Source organism: Crotalus tigris, unplaced genomic scaffold (genome assembly GCF_016545835.1).
Source record: "Crotalus tigris isolate CLP2741 ecotype Arizona unplaced genomic scaffold, ASM1654583v1 scf7180000018777.2418813, whole genome shotgun sequence".
Lineage (NCBI taxonomy): Eukaryota > Metazoa > Chordata > Lepidosauria > Squamata > Viperidae > Crotalus > Crotalus tigris.
In genome coordinates, this window is record NW_024097195.1 from 1,204,655 (window position 1) to 1,213,653 (window position 8,999).

The 8,999-nt window shown below is 51.6% G+C and overlaps 1 protein-coding gene across 11 annotated transcripts in view; it reads right to left on the minus strand.

Moving 5' to 3' along the window:
• The window catches only part of PAX6 (paired box 6), a 46,627-nt gene extending 39,670 nt beyond the window's left edge, over window positions 1-6,957 (minus strand). For 2 of the 11 annotated variants that reach the window (XM_039355960.1, XM_039355958.1), the window contains exon 1: window positions 6,413-6,957. The gene's annotated coding sequence lies outside the window, so the exon portion shown is untranslated. Of the gene's footprint in view, window positions 1-438; window positions 576-1,898; window positions 2,357-6,412 lie in introns of those variants that run through there. The other 9 variants (XM_039355956.1, XM_039355954.1, XM_039355959.1 and 6 more) reach the window with 6 other exon arrangements.
• Window positions 6,958-8,999: the final 2,042 nt, after the last annotated feature.

Genomic DNA, 8,999 nt, shown 5'->3' on the forward strand with positions numbered 1-8,999 from the left:
AGAGAGAGAGAGAGAGAGAGAGAGAGAGAGAGAGAGAGAAGGGTCACAAAAGATCGATAAAAATCGATGAAACTAAGAAAGCAAAAGTTGAAAGAGAAGGATGGGGGAAGAGGAGGAGAGGAAAGAACAAGAGCGAAGAGAGGCCTGTATTACAAAATGCATGTGTGAAAGAGAATGGGAAAGGAAGAGCATCAGGCGTGTAGAATGTGGGCGTGAGAAAGCAAAGTAGGATTTATGTGAAAAGAAGAGAGAGAGGCGAGAAAAAGGGACAGGCAGATCAAGCCTAGAGGTCTGTGGGCCCGGATGCCTCACCAGAGGGTTCAAGAAAGGAGAGGCCAGTTAATTGGGGGGGGGGGGAGAGAGAGAGAGAGGAGAGAATGGGCGTGGGAAGGGAACTTGGTTGACGGGGCAGAGAAACTCCTGCCCTCCTATACTCACTTTCTCCTAAGGAAGTTTCCCTGAACTCGGCGAGGCTTTTCCTTCGGCATAGACGTGCGTCGACGTCCCGGGGAGCCAGCTTAAAAGTCCCGAAGTCTGGCGCTTCAGTGATCGGAGGGCGAGGAGGCTCCGGGATCCGGGCCTGCTTGCGCGTGAGTGAAGGGAGACGGCGAGTTCGTGGGAGGCCGCGGTTCCCCTCCGGAGGAGGCCGCGTGGGTCGAGAGCCGAAGGGTGGGGTCGGTGACGGCTCTCGCCTGGGCTGGGAGGGCTGCCCCATCGGCGGGAGGGGGGAGGGCGAGCAACTCCCAGGCCGGCGCCCGCCTGCAAGCCGGGAGGGTGGGAGACGCTACCTGCCACCGGAGGCAAAGGAGAGGGAGGCCGTGACCGGAGGCGCCATTTTAAATCGGGGTTACTCCGGTTCCTGAGAGGGGCGGGGGCATTAAAAGAGAGGGGGGCAGAGAAAGAGAGAGAGAGAGAGAGAGAGAGAGAGAGAGAGAGAGAGAGAGAGAGAGAGAGAGAGGGAGGGAGGGAGGGAGGGAGGGAGGGAGAGAGAGAGAGAAGGGGGGGGAGACAAGATCAGGCCGGGACGCGAGGGGGGGGGGAGAAAAAAAGCCAGAGCCCCTTCCCGCTTCCCTCAGTCCGGCCCAGTTGGTCTGGGCAGGTGGGCGCCCGGGCTGGCCCGCCACTTGAGGCTCCTCGAAGTGGCAGCCGTCCTCCGGGCGCTCCTTCCCAGACGGCCCTTCAGCCCGAGACAAATAGGAACCGACGGAGCGAGGAGCGGGCGGGCTGGCTTCGAGGGGAGGGGGAATGGATTGATGATTATCGACCGGTCCGTCTGGGAAACGGAGCGCGCGTGAGCCGGACCGGGAGACAAAAGGCGCCCTTCTCCAGAGATCCCGTTGGATCAAGAAGGGCCAAAGGCTTCAATGGGTGAAGCGCTTGGGATGGCAACCTCGTGCCCGATCCACCAGGCTGGCAGAGCCCAGTCCCCGAGATCTGGTAGGCCTGTCACCGAGAACAACTCTCAAAAGACGGCGGGTTTCTTCCTTGGACGCTCGTGCGCTTGAAGCGGAAAGAAAGACGGTGCCCGGCATCCAGATGGGCTTGTTCCCAGGGGGGAAAAAAAATAAAACGCGCCTAGGATCGCAGCCTGGCTCTTGCCTCTCTCACCCGGCTGCCGGCACCAACAACCGGGTCCTGGAGGGAGGCGTTGCTTATGGGAGCCTGGAGCGGCAGAGCCTCGGAGGCTCCCCGATTTCCTAAGCTGCTCAGTGGGCCAGACTCGGCTCCGACAGGGAGCATTCGGGGCAAGGGAGCGAGGCCAAGCGAGGCTTCTTGCGCCCGAGAAAGCCAGTTGCGCGCCTCCGAAGCGCGCGACCGAGCGGGTGTCTGCGTCTTCAGGGAAAATCATAAATAATAATAATAATTAGAAATGGTAGGTTCGCCTTGCTGTCGTTTACATGGATTTGGCGGTCGGTGTCAGGCGGATTCCGAGCTGGTCGATCAGAAATGGCCGCAGGTTTGGAACGTACAGGTGTGGGGAGCTCAACGGAGGAATTTGCGGGTCGGGCAGAGGACGATCCCTGGCCTTAATCAAGGAAAGCAGCCGGGGCCGGTGGATCGATCCTTTCTCCTTTTGCAGCGCTGCGTCTCTTGTGTGAAGGCGACCGATGAAATCCGTCACTCGAGTTCGACTTTTTTGTTTTTCCCTTTTTTAAAGCTCACCCAACACAAAGCAAGCAGGGAAGGAGGAGAGAAGGGCCGCTAAAAAATGCGAATCGCTCAGAGCTTTGGCAGCTCCCTGAAGAGAAAAGGCCAGCATCTTTGTTTATCTCCCGAATGCTAAATAAAGACAGAAGTGTGAATAACCGATACAGATTGTTTCAGTGCCGTCATTTGCTCCCAGGAAGTGCAATTTATTTATGGGGGGAGGGAAATATTTAAAAGGGTGGGAGGGGGGTGGGTGAGTTAGGCCCTCAGAAGGAATCGCCGAATTAAGCGCTCTTGGATCGTCTCCTTGCATTAAGATCTGCCTTGTGAAGCACTATTTTATAAATACCCCCGAAAAGGGCTTAAAGTCCTCTTGTCCACTTCAGTCTCAGACTGAAGAGATACACCCACACTGACGGCTCGCTCCACAACGCCTCAGCCTTCAGGACACCGGCTGCCGACTTCGATTGGGGGGGGGGGAGAAACCCTGGAAACCTCTAATGCGCCGGACACCCAGTTAAACGGAGCTTTGGCGAGTTTAAGCAACACTCTGCAAAAAAAAAAAAAAAAAAGTTTGGAATCGGTTTAACCTCTTTTTGCCATGAGGCGTTTTGTAGGAAGGCACTTTTTGTGTGCAAGGATTAGAGAGAAAAAAAATGGAGGGCGGGGGGGGGTGAGAATGGAGGAAAGACTCGGCCTTGGGGAACTCTGAAAAGAGGCGGAGGCAGCAACCGCCGTGTTTTTTTTTTGTTTTTTTTTTTTCCTTTTTCTTCCCACCATAAGAAAGTTTAATATTTATAACTGCAGGGAAGAAAGTCTACAAATAGCCACCGCGGAAAATTCTTCCAAAAAGTGAAAACGGGAAAGGCGGGAGAAAGCACATCAGCAAAGCGCATCCTGACGGCCTTTCTAAACGCTATTGATTGGAACAAGCTGTTCAGCGCCCCCCCCCTCCCCGAAGCACTTAATCTGCCTGTTAATCAAGGCACTAAGGAGCTCAATGCGACTTTTATTAGCGACTGGAGAACACAGCGGCAGAAAGGATCAAAAGACTCTCCCCCTTGATATTTGTCAAGCCAACCTCCCCACACAAAAAAATATTTTCAATTACAGAGCAATTCTTAGCTTATCATCCCCGCGTAACAGAAACACGCAGATGGTTTCCCCCCAAACGCTGCCAGAAGAGAAGAGCCGGCTCAAAAGGCGGAGGGAGACTTCGCCAGAGCTGCAGCCACCACTGATTTCTCAGGCTTTCCTCCAAAGCAGGGCGCTGCAGGGGGAAAAGGGAACATTCCGCCGGAGCAAAGATAACTCTCGTCTCTTTTTTCTTTTGTTTTGCTTCTTCTCTTCCACCACCTTTGTAGGAATCGCTTGGATTGCTAGCAGAAAAAGCATCAAGCTGGACAGCCCTACATTTACCAATCCCAAAGATCCGTCTGCGTGGATTTGGAAACGGGCAGCTTTCAGTGGGATGTGCATCCTAGAGGGATGGGAAAGCGCCAGGCGTTCTGACTTACATTCCAGCCACAAACTATTTTAAAAATAAACATTCACCGACACACCAGCGCCTATAGATGCGCGCGGTTGGGTGGGGCTGGGGGGTTAGGGGTGGTGGTTTTTGTGCTGGCTGAGTTGGAACTGAATTGGGCCGTTCCTCCGGAGCTAGTTTCAATTAAGGTAAAGGTGGAGAAACTTTCCATCTGTGAAGATCAACATTTTGATCTTGTCGTTTTTAGTGCGATCGGGTGGTTGCTGGATGTCAACGAGATATGCATATAAAAAGACTATGTGGTCAGAGGTAATTATGTCACAGCTTTTTCTCGTCGTGACAGCTGGATAAACACAATCTCCAATAAACATCTCTAATTAGGGAGGAGGACCTGCGAGGCTGGGTGTTTGATTTATTACCCATCCAGAATGTCCATTTACTGGAGAAGATTAAAGTGGACTTTCCCCCCTCCTTTTTAATTTTGTTTTGTTTTGTTCCAAAGCACCTTAAGAGATTCTAAGAACTGAAAGGCTGCAGACTTCATCCAAGAGAGTGAATGAAAGACAAATGGGGGGAAGGGGGAGGAGAAAAAAAGCCATTATCCCACTAATCCTTTTTTTCCCCTAATTAAGAACCCCCCCCACCCAATCATCTAGATTTCGAAACACAGCTCACCTGCCTTGGGCTGCAATCCTAAACAAACTATTTGAAGCCTGTTGGGATTTACTCTCAAGGATGGGCAGCTTTCTCTATACTCCGCTTTAAACCAAACCCGTTCAGAAGATTGTCCTCCCTTGCAAATCGAACTGCTTTTAGATAAGTTGGCTTCAGGCGGCAATTCAGCACAGAGTTTCCCAAGAAACGGTTCCCCCTTTCCTCATATATTTCTTTGGTTTCCACTCTTATTCTTCCCTTTTGCAGCTGCCGCCGCCGCCGCCGCCAGCAAAACAGAAAAGCAAAATAAAAATCAAACGCAGCCTTCTGCTCGCCTCTGGCCTACCTGTGCACATTTTTTTCTCACTACCCGAGTTCACGCTACCTGTTGGGAAGAAGATCCTCGCCATTCCATACCCAGCCCTTTCCCCCTTCACCTCGGGATTCCACGGCCTATTCATCGGACCAGAAACTTCGAGAAAGCTTATCCGGATGGCAACAGTTGAAAAGTGAAATCAGAGCCGGTGTCTAGGCTGCTCCCTTTTCTCCAACCATAACACGCCACCTGCGTTTTTGTGCCAGCCGGGATAATTAAGTCGGCGGCGCGACGACATCACAGGAAACAAGGCAGAGCGGTAAAATTGGCAGGCAGGAGGAGAGCGAAAGTCTTTCAGAATAAGACCCTAAAGGAATTCTTCCGGAGAAAGTTCTACGGGTCAACTCTGTGCGTTCCTCCCTGCCGGTTCGAACGTCCACAGAAGGCAAATTCGGCTTCGAGGTGTGGCTTTTGGCTGAATTAACTTGTGGATCCGGCTCTGAAAAAGCGTACCCCCGACGCCTGGTGTTTACTCTCCCCTCCTTTCTCGCTTTGAATACGACCGGCGGTGGAAAGCAGGAGTAGGAGAAAGCGTTGCCAAACGCAGCAGGAGGCTGCGCCTAGGACCTTATTAACCTGGTTTGAAACCTCCGGGGTCCCGAATGCATTCGCTTGGCTTGCTCTAGAACAGCAACCGCACCAAACGGAACCATCCAGAACGAAGAGAAAATTTTGCCACCGTCTCAAACCGAAGAGCCAAGCGAGACCAGACACGTGAACTGAGGTGGGTTGGCAAACGGCCGGAAGAAAGAACGAGGCTCCAGTTCGGGTCGGTTCAAAACAAGCAACCCAGCGCGAAAGCTCCCCGTCGGGCGAGGTTCTCCTGAACGTGGCCCGAAATGAGCGGCAAACGCCCCAGCGGCTCGACGGCAGGAGCACTTTAAGCTGTCCGCAGCCCAAGGCGAGCAGGGTGCGCCGGAGTCCCCGTGTAACCCGAAGCGATTTTCTTTCTACCTCAGTGAGAATCGTTAATTATTAGGTCCCCCCCCCCCCAAGGAAAGCTCAAATCACTCGGACTGGGGATGGAAAATGCCTCCCAACAATGCGCGCTGCATTCTTTCGTGCCTGCCTCAACTTCAGGGCGCCGAGGCGCGAGGGCCGCGGCTCCGGGCTCGCTCGAGAATCGAACCCTCCGTTTCCCTCTTTACAACGCAACGCTACTTTCCCCCTCCCTCCCCCAATATCCGTGGTGGTGCTTTGGCGTGGAACGGAGTCCTGCTCTCCCCACCTGCCTTTGGCCTCGGTTCCTCACTGCAAAGGAGAGTCCAGGCCATTTCCCTGGCTCTTCCTATCCCCTTCCCACTAATTGCACTTGGGCTTGGGCTACACTTCGTCCACTCAACGACACGGTGCTTCGCGGGGGGGGGGGAAATAAATGACCCTCCGCTTCACTAGCCCTTGGCACGCATGCAGCTCTCCTGCTCCAGAAGTTGGCTAGCCGACGATGCCCAGGTCAAATAAGGGTGGTAGCAACGGCAAGACCCCCTTTCCGCCATAAGGAATTTAACAGAGCTTTTAGGGTCAGCCATCGGGCAGAACAAGAGGAGAGCGAAGTAAATCTGCACGCAAACACTCGCGCACGTGAGTACGGGTGCGTGAGAGAGGGCGAAAGCTCGCCGACGAGAAAGGAAAGCGAACATCCAAGACGCGCAGAAAATTCGGGAGAAAAAAAAAAACCCAACCGCTTTAGGAAGACACTGTGCAAATTCTCGAAAACGACGGCATCAAACGCAACAAATGTTTACCTGTTAGCGGGAGGGCCGGCGGAGGCGCATGTTCCGCGGATTCCCAATCCCGCCTCTGCGAGTCGGGAACTGGCAAGTCGGATCGCCAATTTCTACACAAGAATCTGCCACACAGTTTAAATGTCAATGACAATAATATATATATAAAAAAAAGCCAGGGCGCTTAGCTTTGCGCTAACTTTCCCCTTAATATCAGCGCCGGCGCTTCCCTCATTGGCTGGGCTGCCCCCGTGACGTCACGGCGGAGAGCAGTTAGAGCGGCCGCTAAGCTAATAAGCCATTTTCGAGAAGGCAGAGGAGCTCCCAGCGCCGGGCTCGCTCACCTTCCCGCGGCCATTGCTGAAACTTCGAGGCTAAGGCGAGGCGCACGTGGAAGGCGGCGGGGCCCGCGTCTCCAGCCTCTCTCCGCCCGTTGCGCTGGATCCGGCTGCGCAGGGAGGCTCTTTGCTCCACTTCGCCGCGGACAGCTTGTCAGAGATTGGGGAGGAGGGGGGGAGGAGTGCCCCCCTCCCGTTTCCAAAGTATCCCGAATCTCCCTTTTCTTGGGGTCCCCTTTTTTCGAGCTCGCTCCTTTGCCCTCCCCGCCTCCGCCCCCCCCCCCCAGTTTGTATTCCGCTCTCTTCTTTGGCTTTACTTCTGTGTCCTTGCACAGCAAATTCCGCTGTGTTCCAGCTATTTAGTAGCCTTGGCTACTAAAAGTCGCTGGACAGGTTACTAGGCTGGAGATCAACGGGCCTCCGTCAAGGGACCCAAAGGAGTCTGGAGGAGGACGTGGCTTTTCTTCCCTGGGTCTCTAAGGCGCAACACAGTCCATACGCACCTCTCCGCCCACGACTCAGCCACCTTGGCTCCCAGGTTTCTGCTTCTGGGACGGCTCCAGCCCAAATCTAACTCGGGCTTTGGGTTGGAGACCTCGGTTGCAGCAAGAGGGAAGGCAGGTTGGGCTGACGACGATTGCCCGCGTTTTGCTGTTAATGGGAATGGTGTGTTATGTATAAAATTGGCCAGCTAAAAAAAGCTGGCTCACGCGCGGAGAGAGAAATTTCGAATGGAGATAAGTCGACAAATTCTCATATTTCTTTGACTCTTCCCCCCCCCTCCCAGCGTCCCCCAGGTCTCAAAGATTTAGAAGATAGTAGACCGACAATGTTCTCTTTAAACCTTAGGAGGCTGGGAAAGTGAAGTTCTTTTCAGGAAGTGAACATCCTGTTTAACGGGTACCCCCAACTCACTTCTCTATCTTTAAAACACTCGTCTCTAGGGTGGGTCATGTCTTTTCACCGCAGTGTCCTCCTGATGTCTTTTTGAGGGGCCTTTCCTGGGAGTAGAAGATTAGTGGAAGGAGGAGAACTGGAATTACAGAATTATTTGTAATGGTTTGACTAAGTTTTATAACCCATCAATTATTTTTTCAATAGCGAGAATTTTACTGCTCTCTCCCAGTAATATTGGTGAGCTAGTCCACTTGGAGAAGCCAGAAGTGAAGCCTTGTGCAAAAGGGCTGTGAACTCACTTCGGTTCTGGTAATCAAAATAATTTCCTGAGACCACCGATTTCTATTTCAAGTGCATGTTTTCTGCACCGAGTGATTGCTTTTTGTGGAGAGGGGGGAAAGATGTATTTTAAATAAATTATATTGGATCCCACGAGCTTAAAAATGTGCTTGTTCCTTTACTTTTTGAACCACGAGGGATTTTTATTTTCTGGGAGGCAATGATAATCCTTTTCCTATTAAGGTACTATTCAGAGATAAAGTCTCCTGTATCTTATCTACTTAACATCAATGAGAATCGCCAGCTATTATTTATTGGGAAACTCTGTTTCCATTTTAGTATGGGTTTCCATTCTTCATAGATTGACAATATTGAGTTCTTTGGTCAGGAAATTAGACCGTGGTGGAAAGTTTCAGATGTGGTTTAACTGTACATTAGTATTTCAGAAATATTTCTGGGGAAAATGTCTGGCAATGGGTTCCTGAAAAGTGCTGGAAGAAAAAACTCTCACAAGAGTAGGTTGTTTTCTTTAAACAATGTTCTCCTCTTGTTCCTTTCCCCCCATCTCACTCCCCCTCCCCTATATCCTACTTCCTTTCTTGATTCTTCCCTTTGACACACTTGCACTACAAGCTAATGCTTCACTCCTCAGAAGCAGGCCCCAGGTGGGCAATTGATTTTGAGGGCTGCAACTCCATTGCAAAATATTGGAGCTACTTTAAATTCAAGGCACAGATATTCTCTTTAGTCATTTTTCAGGGTTTTTTTTATTATATTAAGTGACGTAAATAAACCTATTAAATTAAGATTCTCTCTGAGTTGTTCTTCAAAGAATGTGGTGAGCATAATTGTATGTTTGTGTTGTCAAGTGCTTTCTTGGGAGGTTCCCTCATTTGTCCAAACACATTTTCAGAACAACAAGGAAACTATCCTTGATCTACCAAAGACCTCAGACCTAGGTGGATTGCTTTCCCACGGACCTCTCTATTGTGGAGAGACTCCGAACTGACAAGAATGGGAGTCCAGTGTATTGTTGCCTCATTCCCTCCCCCCCCCACTCTCTTTAGGATCTTAGCTTTGGAGAATATTCAGCT